General features: G+C 46.4%; 1 protein-coding gene across 1 annotated transcript in view; it reads left to right on the top strand.

Moving 5' to 3' along the window:
• tmem132e (transmembrane protein 132E) overlaps positions 1-23,212 on the top strand; it is a 1,606,823-nt gene that overhangs the window by 1,140,616 nt on the left and 442,995 nt on the right. The gene's annotated exons all lie outside the window — the stretch shown is intronic.

Here is a 23,212-nt window from a genome sequence, read left to right as displayed (position 1 = left end):
TAAGTACAATCTGGTGGTGTGGTTTAGGACTGCAATCATGTCTCCAAAAATGTCAGTCCCAATTACAGCCATCCCATAGTCTGCCCTGCACCATGCAAATGGAGGTGAGTAGCCATGGCCAAGCAATAACCAGTAAGCAGCCCTAAGCAGATCATGGGAAACCACATCACTGAAGTATGGGAAACACAATAGTATCCCTGAAATAAATCCTCCATATAGGAAGCCATTTTGTGGAATTTCATGAATCTTTCTGTAACCTTTCCAGGACAGTTGTTTCTGTGAAGGAACAACTTATTCCCACTACCACTCCCAATTTGTGCTTGGGAGCTTTACCGAAGAGTTCTCCTGACATTAAGATAAGTACTGGACAAATTTAAATTTTGCATTGGGAAAATGGATTAATGCCTCAGAAGGCTGTACTTTCCCTCTAGAGTCTATTAGGTAGCTGGGAAGGTACCCTGGAGCCTTCAAGGACTCAGGTCCGTCTCAGTGAAGCTTCATGCCCTTTAGATACCTTTTGTCTTGCAATGTCAAGGGGTTTTGAGTCCAGATCTGAAGCTCCCTCATGTGCTGGCATTGGAGGGGGACTGAAAGAAGTAGGCTGATTGTCACTCTCATGAGAGAAGGCAACACCTGTTACCACTCCTTGTATTCAACTGGCGCTGGGCATAGGCTCAAATATGGTACTGGTCAACTTGAAAACAGACCAAGTAGTCTCAAATAAATCTTGGAAGCTCTGTGAAAGTGTTGTTTTAAGGTTGACCCTCAAAGCAATGGCAGCTGTTACTACCAAAGGCACCAATGTCCTTAGTACCTCTCCTGGTGCCTTGTTTACTTCCCACTTCTGCATCATGTAAACCATATGTATGGAAGCTAAATCTATTGCCTGCACATGAGCTTGATGCTCCTGAATCCTTGTTTGAAGACTGGGCCCCCTAAGATCTGGGTCTCTTGGCTTCACAGTTGTGGGTGGATGTTTCTCCAGTTTCTGTGAAGGAATAACTTATTCCCACTACCACGCCCAAATACTCATGCTCACTGCTCCACCCAGTGAAAAAGAATTCTGATTAGCTAATCACTTCCTCCTATGTGGTGTAACTGGACAGGTGCTGGAGCTTGTAAGATGCCATGACTGAGTTGGTGAGAATGGGCAAGAGTTGAACAGCTCAATGTGCCTGGCTGTTCCTCTGATCAGTCACCCTCTTCTTCCAAGCTAGCCCCATTGATGTTAAAAAGACAAAAGCTCCTTTAGCTGTGTAAATGATCATGCAACTTTGAAGAAATAATAGCTGAAGTTGTTTCTTCTAAGATTGAAAACAATAAGCAATTCGCTACCCTGCCTCAGTATTTGACAAATACCTCAAACCCATTGTGTTGAGAGGACCCACGGCCGCAGCAGAAGTTGTCTGGCATTGACACACCCCTCAGGTTGTGAACGCGGAGAAAAAATTCAGAGACAGAAGTACTCACTGACAAGTCAGTATAAAAAAAAAAGAGAAAGCGTGAGAACAAGTTTTCACCAAACTCAAGATTAGAGTGCAGGAGGTTAGTTAGAAGTTATTTTCTTTAAGTCAAGCATGATCCACCAATGTGGGGGAAGTGTAGCGTATTTTTTGTTTTGTATTATTTAATGAAAACAAGTCGTACACATTGAACTAAGCCCGATCATAAATTGCTATGTATGTTCACTTGCTGCAAAACAAAGCAGCTTAATGATTTGTATTGACCTCATTTAAAGTGTTTTCTCAGTCCACCTTTAAAACGACTGGAGGGATGGATGTGGGTGCACATGTGAAAGACATAAATATCCAATTCAGATCATAGGGGAGTACTATTGGGCCAGATTTTCCGATCGGAGGCTTCCTGCGGGCTGATGCCTCCGATCAGAAAAAATCTACAAACTTATCTGCTGGCTCCGTAGGTCCCGAGACTTGCGATCCTGGGCCGCTGCTCTACGAACTGCACAGAGGCCCAGGTATCCCAGGGGCGCATGCGGTTCGCAAGTGTCCCTGGGATCATGTGGGCCAAGGGGAACCAATTAAAGAAGGGAATCCCCCTTCACACTTTTGACAGGTCTCTACGCACAGATCTGTCAAACGTATGAATAGGAATCACTTTAAAAAAGTTAAACAAAGAAATTTTTTTTAAATCACGTATTTAAAATTAGTTAAAATTACATTAAATTAAATATTTTAAACAAATTAAATTTTTTGAAAAAAATAATTAAAGTTTTTTACAGGGCTAAAAATAAACACCTTTTTAAAAAGTATTTTAAAATGATAAACAAGTGAAAAAAATATATTTTTTATTTTTTAAAACTCTTATGCTGGTAAAAGCAGGCCTTATGCTTTTACCAGGTGTAAGATTTTTTAAGGTTTTCAGCGAGCAGAAGTTGTGCAGAAAGCGCAACTCTCTGCCCGTGGAGACCCTTTTCCCGGGCATGCCTAAACCTGGCACTTGTGAAGCCCCTACAGGCACGTACGCACCCGTGGGGGTTCGAAAATCCGGCCCATTGTGTTATTGCTTTATCCATAACAATTTTTCTGTTTATACGAAGGTCTGTAAATTCCTTCCTTTCACTAATCTCTGGTCTCCCCTGTATTTGCAGCATAAATACACTTTTTCTACTGTGAAAACTGAAGCAAAATCTTCATTAGCTGTTTCTCTGTGTTATTCTCTACTATTGTCATAAACTTAAGTGTGGGGAGTTTTGCCATTTATATAAGGATGTGAAGGAACAGAGAACGAAATAGTGGCACAGTGCATTGGAACTCTAACATTATATGCCAAAGCAGTAGGATATGGGTTTGCACCCCCTATTCTCAATACAATAACTTGCTTATTTCTACTATGTTGTCATGGAGATGCGTTTACCTATAAATAAATAAGTAAGAAAGTCAGAGGAAGAGAAATCACATCTCTTTGGAACTAACGAAACAAAGGCATGTGAAAGCCTTGGAACAGGTTGTCAGTGAAGGTTATTGAGGACCGGGTTGATGGGTGAGTGGGACTTAGTACAGGATAGAATATGGGCAGTGGCGTTTTTGAGCAAATTGGAGATTAAGGCTGGAATTTTGCCGGTGCTCAGGGGACAGGATCGGTGGCAGGTTGACAGTTAAATGTGAATTGATTGACAGCAGGTCGGGAACCCGCCGTCAAATCGCACACACACTTGCCTTTCCTCATGTCGGGTCTGCCAGCCCTGAGCAGACCTGACGGGCAGCGGCGGGGACCTAATTTAAAAGATTAGTGGCTTGTTTACAGCCACTTAACAATGGTTTTAAACTTACCTTTTGAATTTGACAGCTCGCCCACGGGTTTCACGCTGTTGCTAGACCACGTCTGTGAAGCTGAGGCGGGAGGTCAATGGCCATTGAATCGGCTGATGAGTTGACAGCTTCAAATGTCAAGTAAAAGCTCCCACCTTACAGAGATATCTTCCCTCAGTCACAAACTCTTCCTCACTGCAATTCCACAACAGATTTGCCATGCTACAAGTCTTTACACAAATCTCCATCCAGTCTGACCTCATTACCTCACTCACCATTCTCTACTTCACCTGCCATCTATTCCATCAGCAAGGGTGCCCTTTATACTCTCACACCTTGGTCCTCAGAATCTCAGCACCAGGCACACCAGCAGCACCAACAAGAAAACCAACCTTCTCTGCAATCAACTGATGCTGCACAGGACAGAGAACATCAGCACCCGACCACATTGCGGCCAGGGATGGCCTCTCCATGGCCAGATTTACTTCACTTGATGCTGTACACCCTGGCTGCCACATGATGCACCAGGTTGTCACCACCCCACACCAACACCATAAAGCATCCCTACAATGCCCAAGCCATTCCTTTCACATTCCTGACCATCGCGGGGGGTGGGGGGGTACCATTATGTCTCACCATTCATGGCAACTTACTAAGCCACTTCTAAAAGTGCACACAAATCTGCCCAAGAACGCAAAGTGTTGAAAATAAAGGTTTCAATGTTTGACAGCACATTAACAGAAACTTTACATGGACATTGCATAAAACACCCGAGTGCCTACCCTTGTGTACTGTTAGTTGGTATGATTGCACTAGGATGAGGGTGAGTGTGAGGGGTGGCTAGTGAGATGGGGAAGTGATAATATAGATAGAGAGGGATGGGTGGAGGTGCAAGGTAAGTTGGTGTGAGTAAGGATGTGCAGGGGTAGGGTAGGGAAGGCAGAGTGACGAAGATGTGAGGAGAGATATAGCAGGATGAGGTTGAGTGTGACTTTGTACTAATGTTTCGTGATCTACTGAAATCATTGAAACATTTGCGGCACTGCACCCAGGTCCTCCTGACCACAGCCCTGCTTGTGCCCTCCTCTGCAATGTGCAACCAGGCTGTGTTGATCTCCTGGGGAGGTCTCTTCCACCCATGGGAAGGGAAGAGGACCTCCCTGCGTGCTGTGACTCCCTCCATAAGCATATGGAGGGAGTCATGGGAGAGCCTGGGTAGCAGCCCATTCCTTTGTGCAGTCATTGTCAGTGTTTGCAGCACCTCACTGCTGTAGAACATCGACAACACAAATGTCAAAATAAATTTGGCATGATCCCTTTAAGGAAACCGGCTGATGACACGTCATCAAATGACGCCACCAGACCCACTTCTTCTAATTGGCCGTGAAACGTGCTGGGCGGGCTTAACAAGCCCAATCAAGGGAAATTCATTTTCCAGAGCGTGATGGAGCCAGCGGATCGGGACCCGCCACCGACATCACCCGCCACGGACCCGCCGAGGTCAGCAAAAAAGCAGCCTAAGTAATTAGAGCTGGCTGAAGTGGTCTGTAGGTGATAAGGCAAGCAAGAAAACTAGAGCAAGAATCCCAATACGGTGCTGGTACGATATAACAAGGGAGCTCTAATGTTTCAGAATTAAAAAAAAAAATCAATTTGCAACTTACCATCATTTTTATTTATAGCAAAAATTAAAAATTCTTAATAAAAAAAAATTTGGAGCCACTGCAGCAGATTGCAGAGTTGTGCATGTTAGAACCAGTAATTTGAGAGTAACAAGATAAGTGACAGCAACATCCCAGCAACTGTTTGCGCACGCTCTGTGCAGCTGTCTTGCTTCTCAGCCCAACTCAGTCCAGTCATTGCAGCTGTCTTGGCACCCTGCCTGACTAGTGCTACACAGCTGCCACTGAGAACACAACTTGCTAGTCATGCATGCTGGGGTTTCATAAAGTGAGGAGACCAGACCTGTGGTGGAGTTTGAGTAACAAAATGAGGTGGGGATGACTGCTTGTGGCCAAATGAAAACAGAGGAAAAAAGTGAGCGAGTAAAAATAGCAGACGGAAAATGAGATCGAATTGAGAAAATAGTACTCTGCCTTGGTGTACCAGTGTGTGGTGTCATAAACTTGCAGGATGAAGGCTCAGTTCCCTCATTCTACTGCTTTCTGAATCAATTCCACCCACTGAAATTTTTGAACGGGTCTCAAAATAGATCGGGCATCACTCCTGCCCAAAACAGGCAGCAACATCATTAAAATATTTAAATTTAGGAACCTAAATCTGGGCACCATATTACAAAAAGGATATAGAGGCACTGGAGAAGGTACAAAGAAGATTTACAAGGATGATACCAGAACTGAGAGGTTATAACTATCAGGAAAGACTGAATAGGCTGGGGCACTTTTTTCTAGAAAAGAGAAGGGGTTACCTAATAGATGTCTTCAAAATTATGGAAGGGTTTGATAGGGTAGACATAGAGGGGGAATCCAAAACTAGGGATCAAATGTATAAGATAGTCACTAATAAATCCAATAAGGAATTCAGGAGAAGCTTCTTTACCCAGAGAGTGTTTAGAATGTGGAACTTGCTACGCTACCACATGGAGTTGTTGAGCTGAATAGAATAGATGCATTTAAGGGAAAGCTAGATAAGTACATGAGGGAGCAAGGAATACAGGTTGAGCGTCCTGAATCCGGCAACCTCGGGACCGAGGCTGAGCCGGTTTTCGTGTTTTTCTAGACTTCGGAACGTGTTTCTGATGTCCGAAGTCTGGAAATATCGCAACCTGGGCTTGGGCGTTTCCGGACTTCAGACATCAGAAACACGTTCCGAGTCTGGAAATGCCTGGGCCGCTCTGCGTAGTGCTGACGCGTTTCTCCGCCCCTCCCCTTCTGTTAAAGGGGAGGGACGCTGCGAGCTCCGCAGTGCATCCGATTGCCCACACTAGGGCGGCGTGGTGCCGTGGCTGCAGCCTGGTGGAAACACTTAGTGGAGCTGTGCAGATTAAGGAGGATAAAACACAACACTAAAGTTTTATTGCATCACTCGCATTTTTCATAGGATTTTTCAAAAAAAGACAACAAAAGTTAATGGTTTTTTAAAGTACAGGTTGAGCGTCCAAAATCCGGATTCCGGAACATTTTACGGATTCCGGACGACCCTGCCGCCGATCGTCCCGGATTCCGGAACCTTCTGGAATCCGGAACTCTGGATTTTGGATGCTCAACCTGTAGAAGGTTATGCTGATAGGGTTAGATGAAGTAGGGTGGGAGAAAGCTCGTAGAGCATAAACACCAGCATAGACTTGTTGGGCTGAATGGCCTGTTTCTTTGCTGTAAATTCTGTGTAATTTTATGATCTGTACGATGTGGGGAAATGTCTAAAAGAGGTCAGACATCTTCATAAGAGGGGGCATTCTCTCCAAAGGAAAGAAAAGAAAAGGAAAGCAGAAGACAAGTAAAAGTGCAAAGACTAACAGAACTAAAGAGCAGCAAAACAATAAGAAAATTGCTGAGCGTCAGCTCTTCCCCACTGCCCTCTACTTAATTCTCCCTTTTATATTAGGAAAGTTGCCAGCTCTGCTGTTAGCCAGACTGACCAGTCATCCAACTTTTCCCTTCTCTATAGACTAGTCTTTAAAGCCATCATTCTTCTGCACACAGCCTCCTCCCCACATTGTAAACTCATGTGACGGATATTATGTGGCTCCCTAATTGCCTCCTTCCCCACTTAATGCCTGACTTCCAGCTTGGCTATATGGAGGAGCCGCCAGATTGCCCGCCCACTCCCTGCCTGTCAATACTCGTTCAGCGCTGGCAGCTCACCGATATTATTGTAATGCAGCCCGATGATTTTTGTACACTCTGCCCGCCCGATGGGCGGCGAAAACAAAAATCGGCCCAATAGTATCTTATGATTGCATTATTAAGATTGTAGTTTACATAAACCAACACTGTTTATCTGTGATTTTTGAACAGCTTTTGGACTTTATCTTCCTTTGGTGCACATTGTCGGGACACGTTGGACGAAGAGCCGTTTAAATGTATGCTAGTCCTTCCCTTCATTGTATCTAAATAATTGGATTAACTGCTTGACTCTGTTCCCATTGCTAAACCAGGGCCTGTCATTCTTGGTGATTAGTCTAACACCTAACTCTATTACAGCAGTGCAGTGGAGTAACTTGGGACCCAGTATTTAACTCCTTAAGATTTCTCACTTGCTGTTATATTGTTTTCAATCCAAGGTCCAGAAATTGCAGTAAATGGCAGACTGAGGTTCTAGAGAAATATGCCAAGCAAAAGTGGAGCTGGGCACTCTTTAAGCAAACGTTAACAACAGTTTCATTTGAGATTCTGGAGACGTTTATTTCATTTACATAATGACAGTTTGAAGACACAGTGGGGGTAATTTTCAACTTAGGCACCCATTGTGTAAACTGCCTGATTTTTGTTTCCATTGATGAGATGGAAGCGGGAAAATCAGGTGTTTTTTTATAAAAGGAGGCCAACTTGCAATATCAGTTTTATACTCCAGTGGTAAGTTGAAAATTCCTTCCCCTCTGTGTCTCTTTAAAGTAGGGGCTATTCCCCAAAACAGATAAAGCAATTTTGAAATAAAGTATTCTGCTGATTAAGATACTTGTGGATATCCTGTGGCATACTTAATTTTATCTTACATAGAAACATAGAAACTAGGAGCAGGAGTAGGCCATTCGGCCCTTCGAGCCTGCTCCGCCATTCAACGAGATCATGGCTGATCATCCAAACCCTAGCACCCGGTCCCTACACCGACAGCCATCCCACCCAAGCCCTATCCCCGTAACCCCACATATTTAATCCCCCCTAACACTAAGGGCCAATTTTTATCATGGCCAATCAACCTAACCCGCACATCTTTGGACTGTGGGAGGAAACCGGAGCACCCGGAGGAAACCCACGCAAACACGGGGAGAATGTGCAAACTCCACACAGACAGTCACCCGAGGCCGGATTTGAACCCGGGTTCAAAGCTCAGGTATACAGCAAATTTATACATAACGTACTGGGATTGGGTAGGGATGAGCTGTATGGGAGATGGTGCCCTGGTGCTAATTAAAGGTTTTGGAGGGTGTGGTGTGGGGCCTACCAGCACTAGGAGAGGGGATTGGGCCTGGCAGAATTGGGGAGCACGGATCTGACAACACGGGGGGTAGATTTTCCCGAACCTGTCGGGAAGAAGGCGGGACTTCCCCTTTCGGGTTTTTGACCCGCCTACTTCGACGTCCAGCCAATCCGCGCGATTTTCCCTTGATTGACCTTGTTGAGCCCGGCAACAGGTGACGTCACAGACTGCAATTTTTGACAGATGAAATATCAGTGTTCCACAGCTGTTTGAAGCTGTGAAACACTGACACTTGAGTTCTAACATGAGTCCTTCTGCACAGACTCAGTTAGAACTCTCACCGGCACTCAAAGCTGAAGGCTGTCACTTTTGACAGATCGCAGCTATTCAGCTTTAAGTTCCGGGTGAGTGATGGACTCCCGACGGCTACAGGAAGAAAGGCTGTGAAGGTAAGTACAGGTAAGTAAAAGTTCTTTACACACTTTAGACACACCAAACACACTTACCTTTACACTCATGCACCCATCACTCACCTGAGCACCGACATCGCGACCTCTCCAAGTCCTTCAACCCGACGGCCCGCCTGCTCTAACCTGGCGTGGTTTGGAGCCGTCGGGAAACCCACACGAAACCCCTCAAAATAGGGATTAGGCTAAAAGCTGCCTGTTAACTACCTGTTAACAGGCACTAATCCCTTCCCGCCTGGTTTCGACGGGTCCCAGTGCGGGCGGGTACCCGTCGCCCCTGAAACTTACGTGGGGTGGGGTTTTGGGCGGGATGGTGTCGGGACCCCCAAATTTGGGATTCCCCCCCACACACCTGAAACCCCGCCTGTCGGCTCCACAAAAATCTAGCCCAGGGTTTCTGGAGTTTGGTAGGATTCCAGGGGCAGCTGAGGATCCTGCCAAATCCTTTATGGCTGTGTTTAGGGATTACTTAAAAAGATTTTTTTTTAAATGTGTTTATTATGCTATAAATTTAATCTTTAGTATGATGGACACTCTGAAGTGTAACAAACACTTTTCCATGTTCTATGGACATGCGCTAGATGCAAGACTTTTAATTATACAGGTCCTGAAAATCTACAGCCAGGATCAGCTATATCTTCCTTTCAGGACCACCTCCACCAGACTTTCTAGCATCTTTACTAAAGTGGGCACCTCAGATGTGTCCCTAGTGGTGCCGATGCCTTCCATTGGTGGGCAAATCAGGACATTGCCCCCTGACCCTAGAAAGTCTGCCCAGATGCGGATTTTTGGGCCAGAAACTCCAAACCTTTGCATAATAATAGAAAGATCATAAAATGAAATAAAGCATTATCACTTTAGTCAAGCTCTCTAAATTCTGATGTTGTCCATTTTAATATATAGCTTTCTAAGTATAAAACTCCTTTTGAAAAAAGTACTATGAAGAGGGAGATTCTTCTGAACCCGGTCTGTTCTTTCCTGCTTATAGTAAAGCTGTGTCTTGTTTTGTTTCTGATCTTTTTTACTTTGTTTACATGAGCCCTCTTAATATAGTTTTATGTTGAGAAAACATCAATTTTCTATGTTTTCCTTTGTATTTTGTACAATCATAGTACTGTAGATTATTTATTTCATAAACCAGTTTGCAAAATGTTTGCACAATGTTTATTTTCTGAGCCAATTTTACAAGATGTTCTAATGTAAATGAGAGATCCAATCGTTGGTGACCCTGAAAAATAAATCAGTTGAAATCAGGCTTCTACTAGTGCAGCCCTTGAGCTGTCCTTTAGGAAGTATCTGAAAGAGGCTTGTGGTGATGTGGTCATCAAATTTTTCTGATTCCTTGTGGGGAAAAACTGGTCCTTGAATTGGGAGTCAAGTCTCTAAATAAGGGTGGAAAACAGTGGCCTAAATTGTAAGGTCATTGTCATTTTAATGCCAGTGTTGAAATAAAACTGATCAGACAACTGTGTTTTAACACCAGAAGATTATGGAAAAAAAATAGCAGGAACTACAATATAAAATTTGTCTGGTTTATATGTCGACATATCAAATGTCACACATTTACTTCATAACAAAAATGCATTCACCTCAACATATTACTACATTTTAGTGCAATACAAAATTAAATCAGTTAACACTTCGATATTTCAGACCTAAGATAGAATCATCCTCCCCCCTCTTCACACTTCCCCATTCCCCTCATCTCATTCTCTTTTTATTTCTTCTTACTCAAGCTGGGAATGAATAAACTGCTTTGATAAATCATAGATGCCGATTCATTGAAAATATTTAAAGAGCAGCAAATAATTTTTCTTGTGTGTGCCTTATTGATATACCTATCAATTCATCCAATGAAAAGCGATGAGTTAAGAAAGTAACTATAGGTTTTTATTGGCTAAATAACAGAGCCCACCCTCGTGGGTGATCGGATACAACAAGGAGGAATGCCAGCCAGTCGACTACCTTTATACCTGGGCAGGTAGGTGGAGTCATGGGCGGAGTCAGCAGTGGTCAGCCCAGGTATAGCAGCGTGACAAGAGGCGACCTCGTATAGTGATACAACAGTGTGAACAGTGATAACCATAGAGTAACGATATAACAGTGATAACTATAGTGTAACGATAGTGAACGATAAAAGTGGTTTACCACATTCACCCCTTGTTTAGATTTGAGTCCGGCGGGGTGAAGTGTACTACCAGTTCTGGTATGTCAGTCTGTCCGGAGGCCTCGTAAGCCTTTCTGATCGTCGCAGCGGCGGTGTTGCATTATCCGGTGTTAATGCTGGTGTCTGCGTGGTCGGCGAAGGCTCGTGGGGTTCCGGCATGCCGTCTACCTGGGCTGGAATTGGGGGGGTGGTGGGGGGGGGGGTGAAGGTGGTGTCTCCGGAGTGCCCGAGGGTGCGAGGTCTCGTAAGGAGACTGTGTCCTCCCGCCCGTCTGGGTATGCCACATAGGCGTACTGGGGGTTGGCGTGCAGGAGGTCCACCCTCTCGACCAGGGGGTCCGTTTTATGGGCCCTCACGTGCTTTCGCAGCAAGACGGGCCCCGGAGAGGTCAGCCAGGTTGGTAGCGTGGTTCCCGTAGTCGACTTCCTGGGGAAAGCAAACATTCGTTCATGGGGGGTGGCGTTGATGGCAGTGCAAAGTAGTGACCGGGTGGAATGCAGCGCTGCCGGGAGGACTTCCTGCCAGCGGGAGGTTGGGAGGCCCTTAGACTTTAAGGCTAAGAGGACGGCCTTCCATACCGTCGCGTTCTCTCTTTCCACCTGGCCGTTCCCTCGGGGGTTGTAGCTGGTGGTCCTGCTTGCAGCAATACCTCTCGCTAGTAGGAACTGACGGAGTTCCTCGCTCATGAAGGAGGAGCCCCGGTCACTATGTATATAGTTTGGGAACCCGAACAAGGCGAAGAGGTCGTTCAGGCATTTAATGACCGTGGTACTGGTCATGTCTGGGCAGGGGAAGGCAAAGGGGAAACGGGAGTACTCATCAACAGTGTTGAGGAAGTACACATTACGGTCAGAGGACGGGAGGGGCCCCTTAAAGTCGATGCTCAGGCGCTCGAAGGGGCGGGTGGCCTTGATCAGGCTTGCTCTGTCCGGCCTAAAGAAGTGCGGTTTGCACTCGGCACAGGTCTGGCAGTTCCTGGTCATGGTCCTGACCTCCTCGATGGAGTAGGGCAGGTTGCGGGCCTTAATGAAGTGGTAAAGTCTGGTGACCCCGGGGTGGCAGAGGTCGTTGTGGAGGGTCTGAAGTCTATCACTGCGCGCTGGCGCATGTAATTCGTGACAGAGCATCGGGGGGTTCGTTCAGCTTACCTGGCCGGTACAAGATATCATAATCATAGGTGGAGAGCTCGATTCTCCACCTCAAGATCTTGTCATTCTTGATTTTGCCCCTCAGCTTGTTATTAAACATAAAAGCGACCGAACGTTGGTCGGTAAGGAGGGTAAATCGTTTGCCTGCCAGGTAGTGCCTCCAGCGTCGTACCGCCTTCACAATCGCCTGGGCCTCCTTCTCGACCGACGAGTGTCGGATCTCAGGGTCCTTGAGAAGAAGGCCACCGGTCTCCCCTCCTGGTTAAGGGTGGCGGCTAGGGCGAAGTCGGATGCATCGCTCTCGACTTGGAAGGGGATGGACTCATCCACTGCGTGCATTGTGGCCTTGGCAATGTCTCCCTTAATGAGGGAGAAGGCTGCGCACGCTTCCTCCGTAAGGGGGAAGGATGTGGACTTCATGAGGGGTCTGGCTTTGTCCGCATAATTGGGCACCCATTGGGCATAGTAGGCGAAGAGCCCCAGGGTTCTCTTCAGTGCCTTTGGACAGTGGGGGAGGGGTAGCTCCATGAGGGGGCGCATTCTTTCGGGGTCGGGGCCGATGACTCCGTTCTCTACTACACAGCCGAGGATGGCAAGGCGCGAGGTGTTAAACACACATTTATCCTTATTGTAGGTGAGGTTCAGCCGTTGGGCCGTACGGAGGAATCTCTCCAGATTAACATCGTGGTCCTGCCGGTCGCGGCCGCAGATGGTGACGTTATCTAGATAGGGGAACGTGGCGTGCAGTCCGTTCTGGTCAACCATCCGGTCCATCTCCCTTTGGAAGACCGAAACCCCGTTGGTGACGCCGAAGGGAACCCTAAGGAAGTGGTAGAGGTGGCCGTTCGCCTCGAAGGCTGTATACTGGCGGTCCTCAGGGCGGATAGGGAGTTGGTGATAGGCCGACTTAAGGTCGATGGTGGAGAATACCCGGTACTGCGCAATCTGATTGACCATATCAGATATGCGGGGAAGGGGGTATGCGTCCAGCTGGGTGTACCTGTTTATGGTCTGGCTGTAGTCGATGACCAGGCGGTTTTTATTGCCGGTCTTAACGACCACGACCTGGGCACGCCAGGGGCTGGTGCTCCCCTCGATGATGCCCTCCTTCAGGAGACGCTGCACCTCAGAGCTAATGAAAGCTCTGTCCCCGGCGCTGTACCGCCTGCTCTTGGTAGCGACGGGTTTGCAGTTGGGGGTGAGGTTAGCGAACAGGGAAGGTGGCGGGACCTTGAGGGTGGATCGGCCGCAGGTGTTACGCGGCGGGCGGTTTAAAATCTGCTGGTTGTCGACTGTGAGTGGGGGGAGGGGTCCGCCGTATGCTAGCGTGACGCTTTGGAGGTGGGATTGGAAGTCTAGGCCTAGTAGGACGGCAGCGCATAGCTGGGGCAGGACGAGGAGTTTAAAATTTTTATACTCCGTACCCTTAACCGACAGGGTCACAACACAGTAGCCGCTGATGTCTGTGGCGTGTGACCTCGATGCCATCGAGATCCGGTTGCGCATTGGCAGGACAGGGAGGGAGTAGTGGCTCACCGTGTCTGGGTGGATGAAGCTCTCCGTGCTTCCGCTGTCGAACAGGCAGGTCGTGGCGTGGCCGTTTACTTTGATGTCCATCATCGACTTGGACAGGTGATGCGGGCGGGCCTGGTCCAGTGTGACGGAGGCTAGTGTATAGCTGAGCGAGTTGTTGTAGTCTGCTGTTGAGGCGGTAGTCGGGTCTAGAGGCACGGTGGCGGTCGGGCGTGGTGGGTAAAATGGCGTCTCCCACGAGGTTGGACAAAATGGCGGAGAAGATGGCTGCCCCCATAACTCACGAGGCACTGCTGGTGTCGGTTGCCTGTATCAAAGATGGCCGCCCCATGACTCACATGTGGGGATGCTGGCCTCTGTTGCCTTGAAGGAGGATGGCCGCCCCCACAGCTCGCATGAGGCACTGCTGGCCTCTGATGATCCACCTCTGCAGGCCTTAGCGAAGTGGCCTTTCTTCATGCAGTTTGAGCAGGTAGAGTTCCTGGCTGGGCAGCGCGACCTCGGGTGTTTCGCCTGGCCGCAGAAGAAGCAGCCGGCGGCCCGATCGCGGGGGTCCGACATCGGAGCCAGTACCGGGGGTGGCGGTCTCGATCGGGTCCGGGACGCCGACGCTGAGGTAGGTCCCAGGGGGGTTGCTGCGGGGGGTATCGCGGTCGGGGTCGGTCCCAAGTCCCAGGGTCGCGAGTTACAGTACCTTGAGTATGCCTTGAGGTCCCGATGGGCCACCTCTAGAGAGAGAGCGAGGGCTGCAGCTTTGTCCAGGTCGAGGTCCCTTGCTTCCAGTAGTCTTTGCCGTGAGTAGTCGGACCGCAGGCCTTTCACGAAGGCATCGCGGACATTGTCTTCAGTATTTTCTGCCGCCGTTACCGCTTTAAAGTTACAGTCTCTGCCGAGTGCTTGTAGCACCCGTAAAAATTCCTCCACGGGCTCTCCTGGCTGTTGCGGGCGGGATCTTAGGAGGTGTCTGGCATACATGGAATTTACCGGGGTTTGGTACTGTCTTTTCAGCCGGTTGATGGCGTCCTCGTATGTTTTAAGGTCCCGGATGAGTGCGAATACTTTAGGGCTCACTTGGGCGTTCAGAACTCTTAGCATGGATTTCTGAGGCACGCCGGATTCTCCCAGGTAGGCTTCGAAGCAGCTCAGCCAGTGTTCGAAGTCGAGGGCTGAGTTTGCTGCCTGTGGGTTTAGGTCCAGGTACGGTGGTCTGAGGGCTCGCAGCCAGGCCGGCTGCTGTGGCTGTTGTAGCTGGGTGTCTGGCTGGTCGCTTGGCTGGTCGTTTGGCTGGTCGTTTGACTGCTCAAGTGTCGACATTTTAAAATTTAGCCAATAAAATTGATATACCTATCAATTCATCCAATGAAAAGCGACGAGTTAAGAAAGTAACTATAGGTTTTTATTGGCTAAATAACAGAGCCCACCCTCGTGGGTGATCGGATACAACAAGGAGGAATGCCAGCCAGTCGACTACCTTTATACCTGGGCAGGTAGGTGGAGTCATGGGCGGAGTCAGCAGTGGTCAGCCCAGGTATAGCAGCGTGACAAGAGGCGACCTCGTATAGTGATACAACAGTGTGAACAGTGATAACCATAGAGTAACGATATAACAGTGATAACTATAGTGCAACGATAGTGAACGATAAAAGTGGTTTACCACACTTATTATGACTCGTTGAAACATTGTTTAGCACCTAAAGGGTTAACTCACACATTACAAACTCAAAGAGAACTAAAAGCAAAAGATGAGCGGCGTAATATAAATTTTCTGAGGCCTTGTTGAATGCCAACTGTCAGCCTTAATTACAGACCGTTAACAAGTGCGTCCACGTTAGAAGAGGGAACTTACATTAACCCATGATTTTAGGTCTAATTTTAAGGTCTGGCATGTTTCCCATGCACTGATGAGTGATATTCACAGAGAAGAAAACATTCTTTGTAAGGACATATTGACTTCCTGTACAAAGAGCCCCGTCATTGCATATTAAAGAACTGGGCACACATCGCTTTAAGATTCCTCTGCAGTGCAGTAGTTGAAGCCAAATTTGTGGTTGCCCTTTTCTTTGTGCTGGGTTGGCAGTCTGTGTGTATGGCTGCATGCTTGATTTATCTAAATAGTTCATCCATCACCTATTGGAGTGAAAAGAGATGGAGGAAGAAGGGGAGTGTGGCATGTGTATGGCCTTTAATTTTAGCAGATCTAAAGTACCAAAGTGCTAATTAATCACAAACAGCATTCTTTAATATAGTCATATCTAACCATGCGTATAATCCACATTTAGAATATTTTTGATATTAAGTAAACGTGTGATACATTTTCTATCAGCTTCTTCGAAGGAGAGAAGGAAAATAAATGGATGTGTCATACTGGGTCCCTCTCTTATGCAGGTATCTCTTCGAGTGCACTCTAAAGTGTTATTGGCCGGACCTTGCGTGCAAGTTGCTTGAAACCCTACCTTTCTTAGAGTCATAGAGTTTTACAGCACAGAAAGAGGCCCTTCGGCCCATCGTGTCTGCGCCGCCCATCCATCCCTGTCCAGTCTAATCCCATTTTCCAGCATTTGGTCCATAGCCTTGTATGCAATGGCATTTCAAGTGCTCATCCAAATGCTTCTTGAATGTTGTGAGGGTTCCTGCCTCTACCACCCTTTTAGGCATTGAGTTCCACATTCTTAGCCAGGGAATAAGGCGAGGCTCCTAAAAAGGAAGGCTGAAATTTAAAAATATTTGAGTAGAACCCATCACTGTATCCTGCACTAAAACACTATGATTTATTCACATTATACCCTTGAATAGATTTGTAGAAACATAAAACCATCGATGTTTACAGCACAAAAGGTGGCAATTCAGCCCATCATGTTTGTGCTGCCTCTTTGCCACAGCAAGCCAGAACTAATCCCACTCTTTCCCCATAGCCCTGTATCTTCCTCTCTTTCAAATATTTATCCAGTTTTCCCTTACAGGATGCAATAATCTCTGCATCAACTATTCCAGGTGACAAAGCATTTCACGCTCCAACAGTCTTTTATATAAAGAAATTTCTTCTAACCTCTCTCTTCACTTTCTTAGTCATAATTTTAAATGAATGAGCCCTTAGAGCTGCCTCCCCAACCAAAGGACAGGGGGCTAGAAATTCATTATAGCCAAGAAATGGGCAGTGGTTAGACTAAAAATGGTTAAGTAGCGCCAGTTGAAAATTGTCTAGGCTGCACGCAAAATTCATCCTCACTCCTCATTAAAATGATTGCAGTCATGATTCGCATCTAAAAACCCAAGCTCATTGGCGTTACACTGAAAAGATGGACCAATATCGGGGGCAGTCTAAATGCAAGTAATGATTGCCACAGGCTTTTTACACTGCTTATAGGGGAGGTTCATTGATGCTGCAGCACCTCATTCTCAGCATTGTTGGGTGTGCAGCTGCCTCAACAACCATAAGGAGAAGGAGCACTTTTTTACAAATCCTAAGGGCAGATCACCGTCCCAGGGAGAGAGCCCACAGGTTATCCGATGAAGCTTTGGAGGCATTGGTTTTAGCAATGGGGAGAAAACGGGCGGTCCTGTACCCGCCAACTGGCAGGCGGCCCTTGCCACAAGTCTGCCGAACGATGTGGAGGGAGGTGGCAAACCATGTCACGGGCAGCATTGTGCTCCCCAGGACCCCCACACAGTGCACAGGAAGAAGTTTAATGAGCTCACATGGGTGGTCAGGGTGAGTGAAGGCTTCAACAAATGCTACATACCACCACCTGTACCACAAGCTTCACACACTGCTCAATGTACCGTACCCCCAGCACGCATCCACCAACAATGTCTATTCTATCAACACTCACACCCACATCGCACACCTTGCACACAATAACAGCTATTCAATTATGGCAGGCACAAGGGTCATTAGTTAGTAGAATTAATGTGATATGTTTATAGATAAAGTTATTAAGTGTGTAGAGAATATTTTGTGGTCTCTCTCATGCTACCTTTGTGCCCAGGAGGACGCTGTGATATGGCGTGTGACAGGGATTGTATGATGGGGATGTGTTGAGCTACGGGGATCTGGGGTTTCATTTGTGCGAATCGGAGTCTGATGAGCCGGCAACAGACTACCCATCCGGAAGGCCGATTGTCTGGCTGCCTCTGCTCCCTCCACCGTAGATCCTGGAGGGCGAGGTCCACTGCCAATACAGCCCCCATGACTTTTAGCAAGTGTTGTAGGTTGGAACTTTTCAGAAATAATTATGGAGTTTTGTACTTGCTGCAACACTCCCTGATACCAAAGAACCTCGAAATGAGTAAAGAAAACTCTTTCAGTAGCAGGAAATAGCACACAGCCACTCAAACTTCAAAAACCTGTCCGGTCCGAGTGATTGGTGATGATCCCTTTAAGTAGCATCGCTTGAGCTGGCTTCCTGCTGTTGCACTCCACCTGAAGCTGTCATTGTTTTCTCCAGCCAGTAAGTTCATTGGCTGTAACAAAGTTGGGAGAGCGGGCGTCAAGTGAGCATTGCACACTCACTGACGTCATGATCTCCGTGATGGCGAGGTCCCCAGCGAACACGTTCAGTGGCAGCACTACCGGCAGCACCAATATGGCATGCGGCATTGGAACCAGCATCAGGTGGCATTAAAGCGCTCAACGGCGTTTTAGCGTCATCTCGTGATGTTAATGGGTGGCGCAAGCCACACAAATTTGTCCCCCATAGTCTTTCTGATCAAAACCTTCATAATTTTTTTAATCTCTATTAAATTTCCTCCGAGCCTTCTTTGTTCCAGTGGAAATAGCCGCAGTGTCTGAAGTCTGTCCTCATAACTATGGTTATTCATCCTGGTGAATCTACTCCGTACACACTCTATGGCTATAATGCCCTTTCGATAGTGGGCACCCACAACTGAATTCAGTGCTCTAATTTTGGGCTAACCAGTGTTTTGTAATATTAGCATTACTTCTTTACTGTATTACTATATGCACCTATTTTAAAAGCCAAAATACTGTTGGCCTTTTTTATGGCTTCATCTACCTGTACTCGCACTTTCAGGGAATAATATATTGGAAACCCTAGGTCCCTCCGTTTTACACCCCCTCAGTGTCTGCCATTAAGTGTATACACTCATTTCTTGCTTTATTTCTCCTAAAATATATTACCTCTCATTTATCCATATTAAATTGCAACTACCTCCTGACAACACATTCTGCTATAACAGCCCTTCCCCTTCGCCTGGCACCTTCCTGTGCAAGTGCAGGAGATGTAACACCTGCCCCTATACCTCCCCCCTTCCCACTGTCCAGGGCCCCAAACACCCCTTCCAGGTGAAACAGCAATTTACTTGTACTTCTTGCAATCTAGTATACTGTATTCGCTGCTCACGATGCGGCCTCCTCTACATTGGGGAGACCAAACGCAGATTGGGTGACCGCTTTGCGGAACACCTCCGTTCAGTCCGTAAGGGTGACCCCGAGCTTCCGGTCGCCTGTCATTTTAATTCACCGCTCCATTCCCACTTGGACCTCACCGTCCTTGGCCTCTTGCATTGTTCCACGGAAGCTCAACGTAAACTCGAGGAACAGCATCTCATCTTCCGATTAGGCACTTTGCAGCCTTCCGGACTCAATATCGAGTTCAACAATTTCGGATCATAACCTCGGCCCCTATTACATTTTTTCTTATATTTTTTTCCACCCCTTTGTTTTGGGTCTTCCCTTCACCACCGCCCCCCCCTTTCCTTTTTTTTCTCTTTCCCACATGGCAGCTGTCTCCCATCCTGCCAGTACACTTCACACCTAACCTGAGCTGTCTTTTGTCTCCACTGTCCTATTACCATCTTGTCTGGTTTTGAATACCTCTTAATGTCTCTTTTACTTCTTTTGTTCTATCGCAGCCCTGCCTTCGATCTATTTTATTTCCTTTCCAGTTTTGAAAAAGGGTTTTGACCCGAAACGTCAACTCTAATTTCTCTCCACGGATGTTACCTGGCCTGCTGAGTTTTTCCAGCATTTTCTGTTGTTATTTCGGATTTCCAGCATCTGCAGTATTTTGCTATCGAACACATTCTGCTAACTTGTTTATGTCGCCCTGAAGTCTTTTTCAGTTATCCTCGCTGTTTGCCAAATCTCCCACTTTTGTGTCATTAGCAGATTTTGAGCTTGTGTTCTCACTACTCGGGTCCAAACCATCTATATATCTATGTATTAAATTTGACAAACACAACTTGCCTTTAACAAAACCCCACTGACTATCTTGGTTAACCCATGCATTTCTAAATGCACTAATGTTATCTCAAATTATAAATTTGAAGAGTTTGCCCACACAGTTTGCATGCAATCATTTTTTGTATACAAAACATATTAATTTAATTTACTTTTGTTAACATTGTACACTTTAAAAAATGTCCACAAATATTAATACACTGTCAGAAACAGCATATCATTCATCTATCTCTCCACACGTCTCGGACTGTCTTGATGTGCTAGACTTGGAATACCTTGAATATATTTCAGCAATTTACCTTAACTTCTTGGAAATATGTTATATTGTGGAAACACAGGGTTCCTCCCAATTTTCTCCCCTCCCCTACTGAAAGTATTGATTCCTTGCTTGAATCTAGTTTTCAATCCTCCAGTACTGTGTCCAAGTGGCCATTCTAAAAATGTGAGCACAGACAATTAATGGTAAGTGAAACGGTTTTCAAAAGGAAAATAAAAACAATCGGGAATGGGATGCAAAGCAATGGGTTATTATTTTATGGTGACATTGACTTGCTTTTTACTCCAGCTCAATGTTATGGAATTGGGTTAGCTTAGTCTCTGTAATTGTTGGGATTCTCATCCTGCACAGCTTTTGTCTTATGAAATAGTATGAACCAGAATAAATTGGAAGAGCTAGGAGAACCTGTTGCAGCTTGTGGGGAGGTGTGATACTGTCAGCCAAGCATTTTGTATAATATGTCTTGGGCACATGGGTCTGTGTTAAATTGTATAAATTAAATTGTGATGTCTCATGCCCTTTGCTGGTTCTAGTGGGAATAGCTAATATTAGCCACCATTACATTTTTGCCCTAGCATTCCCATATCGTGCCAGATTTTCAGATTTTCCCACAGCATGCGTCTGCCACAAGCCCTATCCTGTCACTTCTCAAGATCCCACCCTTCCTATTTCACCAGCTGCACCACAGTAGGATTGAAACCAATTTTGATTTAGTATCCTGCTTTTTCTTTTTTTCACTTCCCTAACTTTTTAAATGACTTCTGTGCAGCAACCTTGGACGTTTAAATCAGATGTTAAATTTACCAGCAGATGCAGAGATGGAGGCTCTAGGTCCAAAATGCTAATTGTCCATGTAAAACACAGACAATTATCATTTATAGATTAAAACTTGTAGTATAAAGAACCAAGCTCTGTAAAGCTGTTTTGAAGTCTGTGCAACTACTTTATTTTTATTTAAGATATTTGGAACCTTTTTCAGAATAAATGATTTTTGGTTGAAAGCCATGAAAATCTAAAGGCCCGATTTTAACTCTATGAGTGTGGCGTGGGGCGATGGGACAAGCAACAAACTTGCACGTCCGTGCCAGCGTGAGGCCCTGGCCAGTTTAATCCCGGGGCATCATTACCATTTTGCAGGAGAGCCTCCCGCCTGATCCTGGCAGGAATGATGGGGAGGCCGGCAGGCGAGAGCGAGATTTCAGACAGCAGGAAACCGCCTCCGGAGTCCCGCGGGAATGGTCTCTAGTATTAAAGTAAGTGTTCTGGGAAGGGCGCTGTCAGCAAGCGATCACTGTTTGGGGAGGGTTGGCAGCCTGAGGCAGGATAGGTACAAGGTTTCCTTATATGGTGCAGAAGCACTCCTGCTCTCTCTGACTCATAAGGAGACCAGTAAAAAATTTACAAAATTGTACCTTGCTGGACATCTAATGGCCCTGAATCATTCTGACGCCAGCTTTTCCAGGCATGATCAGGCACTATACCCAACTCAAGCGGCCCAGCGTTAAAATAGCATCGGACTCCAAATAGCATCAGGTCCCAACTGTTTAATATTTTTGAGGCTGTCGCCTGCCTTGCAACAAGTGCCTCACACACCTTTCCGAAACCTGAGTTAAAGTAGGGGCTGGTGGTAGTGCAACACTAATGGGGAGATCAGTACTCTGCCCCTATTTTAACCCACCCACATGCCCCATTCTCGTCAGGTGCAGGGGGTTAAAATCTGGTCTTAAATTTACTGGGAACGGTGGAGCATGCATTTCCCCCTGGAAAATATATCTCATATCTGCACTTGCATCCCCATTCAGACATTTCTGAATCTACCACTAGTGCAAAATGCACTTTCATTTACTGCCACGTTTTTTTCCCCCTTGATTGGATATTAGATAAACTTGCAGCCTAAGTTACAACACACCTGTGTCTCACTACAGGATAAACGCTTGCTGTCACATGTCATAGGCTTTTATTCAGGGTTGGTTTTAAGTCATCAGCTTGATTGGGTCTGTGTTAGCTTTGTTGAAGCTGTTGGCTTTTGCTCATTTTTGAAGTTGGCATGTATGATGATTGGCCATATGGATGAAGTAATGGAAACATAGAAACATAGAAGATAGGAGCATGAGTAGGCCATTCGGCCCCTCGAGCCTGCTCCGCCATTTAATGAGATCATGGCTGATCATCCAAATTCAGTACCCCATATCCCTCGATCCCTTTAGCCTTAAGAAATATATCTAACTCCTTCTTGAATATATTTAATGAATTGGCCTCAACTGCCTTTTGTGGTAGAGAATTCCACAGGTTCACCACTCTCTGGGTGAAGAAATTCCTCCTCATCTCTGTCCTAAATGGCTTACCCCTTATCTTTAGACTGTGACCCCTGGTTCTGGACTCCCCCGCCATCGGGAACATCCTTCCTGCATCTAGTCTGTCTAGTCCTACCCCTTCCAGGTGAAACAGCGATTTACTTGTACTTCTTGCAATTTAGTATACTGTATTCGCTGCTCACGATGCGGTCTCCTCTACATTGGGGAGACCAAACGCAGATTGGGTGACCGCTTTGCGGAACACCTCCGTTCAGTCCGTAAGGGTGACCCTGAGCTTCCGGTCGCCTGTCACTTTAATTCACCGCTTCACTCCCACTCTGATCTCTCTGTCCTCGGGCTATTGCATTGTTCCAATGAAGCTCAACGTAAGCTCGAGGAACAGCACCTCATCTTTCGATTGGGCACTTTGCAGCCTGCCGGACTCAACATTGAGTTTAACAATTTCAGATAATTATCCCTGCCCCCATTTTTCATACAGTATGATTTTTGCCACTCCCATTTGCAACATTTTATCTTTCCTGCCTCTTACAAAAGTACAGGGTGTTCTTTCAATTCCTTCCTCCCCTCCTAACCCCCCTGTCTCTGCACCTGCTTAATATCTGTTACATCTCCAGCTTTTTCCAGTTCTGATGAAGGGTCCCAGACCTGAAACGTTAACTCTGTTTCTCTCTCCACGGATGCTGCCTGGCCTGCTGAGTATTTCCAGCATTCTCTGTTGTTATTTCATACTTATGACC

This window comes from Somniosus microcephalus, chromosome 22 (assembly GCF_052327205.1).
Source record: "Somniosus microcephalus isolate GS21.2 chromosome 22, FLI_Smic_1.0, whole genome shotgun sequence".
Classification (NCBI taxonomy): Eukaryota; Metazoa; Chordata; class Chondrichthyes; order Squaliformes; family Somniosidae; genus Somniosus; species Somniosus microcephalus.
The sequence above is the reverse complement of the archived record's forward strand: the minus strand, read 5'-3'. Positions and strand labels throughout refer to the sequence as shown.